This window comes from Populus nigra, chromosome 9 (assembly GCF_951802175.1).
Source record: "Populus nigra chromosome 9, ddPopNigr1.1, whole genome shotgun sequence".
NCBI classification, from domain to species: domain Eukaryota; kingdom Viridiplantae; phylum Streptophyta; class Magnoliopsida; order Malpighiales; family Salicaceae; genus Populus; species Populus nigra.
In genome coordinates, this window is record NC_084860.1 from 11,642,665 (window position 1) to 11,648,766 (window position 6,102).

Consider the following 6,102-nt stretch of genomic DNA (forward strand, 5'->3'; position numbering starts at 1 on the left):
TAAATTATGTTCATTATAGCCTTTGGGTTCTTCTTCCTGTCTTGTCAAAAGTTAGAGCACAATATTTATTTATATTTATTGATGACTAATCTAGAAAGTTCTAAGTTTATTTTTTTAGGACAAAGAGTGATATGTTCATCATCTTCAAGTTGTGGAAAACCTTGACCGAGAAAAAGATTGGTAAAAAGATCAAACACTGGTAAAATTTTGCTCAAGTGAGTTTGATGAGTTTTGTAAAAATAAAGGAATCACTAAACACCACACTATTAGGAATACACCATAATAAAATAGGATTATAGAATGTATACACTTATAGAAAGAGCATGTTATATGTTTTTACAAACTAGATTATCAAAGGAATTTTAGGTTAAATAAATTAATATGGCTTGTTATCTTATGAATAGATCTTAATTGATAGTTTTAGAGTTAAAGACTCCATATGAGGTATAATTTGGTTCTCTTGCTAATTACTCTAAACTGAGAGTATTTGATTATTCTACTTATGCTAATATTAAAGAAGATAAACTTGGGTTGAGAGAGAGAAAATATGACCTTTGATGAACTAGTTATTTTTTACAAGGAAAAAGAGTCAATTGGTTTTGATTTTGATATGGACTAAGATACTAGTAAGCAAGTAGAGCTTAAGGTTAGAGCTTCAGAGACAATACAAAAAGATACACCAATTGAGCTTGTTATGGAAGTGGTGTATAGGCTATGCTAATTTAGTTAATTTTACCTTGAATATTGTAGAGAATCTTGTAAAAATGCTTTTGTAACATATCCAAAGTCTTAGCTACCCCAAAATATCTCATTAAATCGTCTTCATGAGCTTCCCTCACAAGTAAATCATGTAATGAATATTTAGGCACACACAATCTCTTAACTTTAAATAAAGATCCATTAGGCCTAAAATACTTATTAAAGGTTGAATGCTCACATTGTCCATACACCTGTTCATCACCTATATATAATTCTTTCATATGTTCAAATCCTAAAAGTCTAGTGTTCAAGGTATTAAAGAAGAACATACATTCAAGACAATGCATCCGCAATGATGTTTTCCTTACCACACTTGTACTTAATAACATATGAGAACGTCTTAATGAATTCAATTAATTTGGAATGTTTCTTATTCAACTTACATTGGCTCTTTAAGTGTTTTAAAATCTTCAATTCTAATGGCCGAAACTTTCCTCCCAATTGTTTCAGACTCACGGCTTACCTTATTTTTACTTAGTCTCATATCCTCACCATTATTTTTTATGAATTCTTATTCAGCTTCCTCAACTTTCTTAAGCTTCAATTGATCTGCATACACTTGTCTTGGTCACAATAGAGCAAGTGTGTAAATCTTTCATCTTTCTTCACAGTATATATCTATTTTTGAACTTATTATGTTTGGCCTTTATATCAAACTATCAAGGTCTCCTCGATAATAGGTGTGTAGAATACATAATAATAACATCACATAAAACCTTATCCTTAAACTTTCCTACAGTGAATGAAATCTAAACTTGCTTAGTCATCCTAACTTTTTCATATTCATTCAACCACTGAAGCTTATATGGCTTAACATGTTTAGATATATTCAGGTTCAACTTTCTAACCAAAGTTGAGCTAATAATATTAGTACAACTACCATTATCATTTATCATACTATATACCTTATTATCAATGTAGTTCCTTGTATGAAAAACATTCTCTCTTTTTTGCTCTACATCCTCTTCACAAACCTAACACTTAAAGATCTCTTTATAACCAAGGATCTTCCTTACATAACATACTCCACAAAATTACAATCAAGCTTTGACATCCCTTCTAAATCATAATCATTAGTCGATTCCACCTTACATAATCTCTTATAACCATAATTATCTTATTTAGACATGCATGTGATAAAAGCCTAAACTTTTAACATTAAAAACATCTAATATTTTGTTTATGCCTCGGTCGAGCAATATTTTTATAGTCATATATACTATATCTTTAATCTCCATATAATGCTACAATTTCACTTCATTAGCAATATCTTTATTTAATCCATTAAAAAATCTAGCCATTGTGACTTCTCTATCCTCATAAATATTAGCTCTAATCGTAGTTACTTCCATCTCTATAAAGTACTGATCCACACTTCTAGAACCCTGAGATGATGTTTGTAATTTATCATAGATATCTTCTTAATAATGAGTAGGTACAAACCGTTTTTCTTATAATTACCTTCATCTCCTCCTAAGTTTCTATTGGCCTTTCTCCATTACACCTTCTACTTGTAACAAGCTAATCTTGCTAATTAATTGTAAAATCAGTGAATTCAACCACAATCAATTTAACCTTTTTTTCTTTTAAATATCTATGGTAATCAAATATAAACTCCATTTTTTTTCTCAATCCATGTAAGCCTCCAAATCATTATTTCCCTGAAACCCTGGAATTTTAAGTTTAATACCACCCAAATTATCATCTAAACCATCATGCTCTTTAAAAGTCCTACCCTTGATGAATATATTAGTTAACCGTGACCCACCTCCCATTATCCTCATAGGTTATGACTCATATAGGGGACTTTGTTGTATTTGAGATTCTTTATCATAATCAACTACATCATCATCATCCTTTTTTTCTTTAGAATTATCACCCATATTCTCATCATTCACTGTAGCCTTAATGCTAGGCATTTCAACTTCATTTTCTTTACGACTAAGAACTCCTTGTCCACTAATCATCTCATCAAACTTACTTATTAACTCTTCCATCATAGCTTTTATTTTATCATGCCTTTCCTCCACAATTCTCACTTCTTTTATTCAACACATTTTGAAGACATTGTTCATACTTGAAATAAAGATTAGTAGAAAAGACAATTTTTCCTCACATAAACCTCACATGTTTACTCTGACAACAGAATTCACTCCTCTCATGTTTCATATAATTTATTAGGCTTTTCACTCTAATAGTCTTATTACACCTTTTACTACTTTATTCCTATACTTTGGTTTTTAAAAGTAACATAACAACTTATCAAATAATTAATCAAACAATGCAGGGATTTATTTTATGTTTAAAGACTCAAAAATCAATAATTATTCAAACTTCTCAAAACAAAACTTGAGGACAAACTTATTAGTAGCAATGTAAATTTATGCGAATATAATAACAAAAAGGAGGACGAAAAATAAAAAGCAAGAATTATTATTAAGAAACAACGAAAACTATGAAATATAAGAATAAAACATAATGATGTAAGAGATCAAGAAACTTAAAAATTAAAGCAAAATAATTATATCCTATCCAAATTTACAAGAAATCAATTAAGATCACCAAGAATTTTCAAGACAAGTTACAACTAAATCCTAATTTATGCAAGATCCAAAATTTCTAAATTTATTCTCTACGAATACTTTTAAGATTGTGATTTTGATTCTTATTTCCTTTGTTCTTCTTTATATATATATATATATATATATATATATATATATATATATATATATATATATATATGATAAATTTCTTAAGTCACAAATATGAACACAATTTTTTCTTTTTTATATACTGAATTGTGATTTGTTGTTTCAAAAACTTCAAGATTTTTCCATATCAAAATCAATTTTCTTCTTCCTTTTTTTAAATCAAACACACAACTCAGATTAATCAAGAATCAATGTTTTTTTTTGTATCAGCCAAAACTTTAGAGAGAAATAAACTAAGAAAAAAAAGAAAACAAATTCTAGATATGACAAGATCTAAAGAAAATCCTAAAATTACTTGTAACAATGAAAATTAAAGAGATATAACCTAAAATTAGTTATGCTCTGATACGAAACTAATACAAAATTTTCCCTTAGATTTCTAATTTGAGGTTTGAAAAAAAATTTGCAACTTGACCAAACAAGAATATTATATTGGAGAACCAAAATTATATGCAATTGATCACCCCAACCTAGGCCTATAACAAGACATGAATAAGAAGTATAGATCATAATGAAGTTGATCAATCATTTGAAGAGTTAGCAAGTTCAATCTAGAACTTAGTATAGAAATCACTCAACAACACAAAGAGAAATAAAGTACATATTTTATGATAACTTTAGAAAAAAAATCATAAACTAAAAAGTAATGTTAACAATCAATTTATATAGTAGAAAGTTAACCCTAATTTGACTTAATGGACCCAAACTTGATAAATAGGGTCTAATACATTAAAAGCTCAAAATAACTAAAATAATAAAATAAAATCTAACCCAAATAAAATTTTAAATTCCGCAAGCCCAAAAATAAACTAAAAGATAAATAAATTATAGCACAACTAACTAAAACAAGATTAAGTTGAATTTTATAATCTGCCGGCAGAATCAAAATCTAACTCCAAACATATGGTTATCCCTCGTCTTGATGAATTAAAAGGTGTACCATATATGAATGGAAAGCTATGGATATTTACTTTCCAATGCAACTGAGATCATATCAAAATTTATTTTATAGCTCCAATTATGGCCAAAACATTAGCGAAAGGTAAAAATTAACATATTTGAATCTTCTTATTCCAATATTTCTGTTATGTTTGGATGCTCCCCTACAAGTCCTTCTTAAACATGAATCAAATTAATTAGATCTTGTTCTTTATTATATGATATCCTCTCGAAGTCCACTTTAGCTCATGTATCTTGAAGAAGTTCATTAATTACCTTTTTGATCTAGGTCTTGTGATTGGATCCAATGTCATCTCTAATGGATCTCTTAGTGTTGAAGGTAAGATCACATTACATTTCACGTGTTGTTAGTATGGTTAGCGAGTTTAAAAGAAATTCTGGTAAAGTCCACTAGCATGCTGTGAAATGAATACTTTTTTATTTTTATTTTTTATCTTAGAGGTAATTTAGATGTTGGTTTGGTGTATGACAAGGGTAATAATGCTAGAGGTAGTATTGAGGGCTTTGTAAATTTAAATTGCGATTGTGATTTAGATAGGAGGAGGTTGTTGGCAGGTTATGTTTTTACTCTCTCAAAATATGCAATTAGTTGAAAAGTAATTTTTTGCATTGTCTACAATAAAGACTAGGTATATCAGAGGTTCAATTAATAATCTTAGTTTATCACATGAGTTAACTGTATATACTATATTGATGTCAGGTATCACTTCATTCCAAATATCATATCATAGGGTATTGTATTAGTGAAATAGTTTGTTACAACTAAGAGCTCTGTAGTTATGTTGATAAAGCCTATCTTTACTATTAAGTTCAAGCATTACGTAGATTTGATTAGTTTGGTTAGCACTTGAGAGGTTCTTGGTAGAGACAATCAGAAAGGAGTTTAGGTTTCATAAATTGGCTCAATTTAAGTTAATGTAGAGATTTGTTGGATTTATCTTAAATTATACGTTCAAGTGAGAAAATAAATACTTATGTACTTAGTTCATATAAAACCTTAAAGTTTTTATATTTTACAGTAAGGCTTATTTGTTAGTTCTTTCATTCTCTACACTTTAGTGGCTAGAGAAAGGAGAAAAAAATGAGTTTTAGGTTATTTTAAGATTTTTTTATGAGAAAGCAATTTTATGCAATACCTTGTAGTTTTCTACTTTTTTATAGTGCATTTCTCTTATCATTTCATCCATAGAGTGGGTCTAAGTTGTTGAACCACGCAAATTTCACTTATATGATTGATTATGTTTGTTACACACACTACACACAAACTTGCTAATTAGTTCTATATTATCAATAAAAATTAAGGTTTTCAAGTCCTAAGGTCGCAACATGAAACTATAGAGAAATAGAATAAAACTTTGATATTTTTTGAAAAGTTTGTAATTCAATAACCTGATATAAAAAAAATTAGACTACAAGGATTTTTAAATACAAGAAAAAATTGTAATTGATAAAATCCTATATATAACAAGAAAAATAGAGAAAATCCTGGTTAGAAACTTCTAGGCCAAATATGGGTACGTTCCAGAATTTTATTAGAAATTTAGGTAACAAGACCTTTAGAACATTTTATTAAAATTTCAGTTTGATGTAATAACAGGATAAAACATGATTGTTTTCATTAGTTTGGCTTCGTCGTATATTTCTTCGCCAGCTTGGTCTTGGTCTTGGTCTT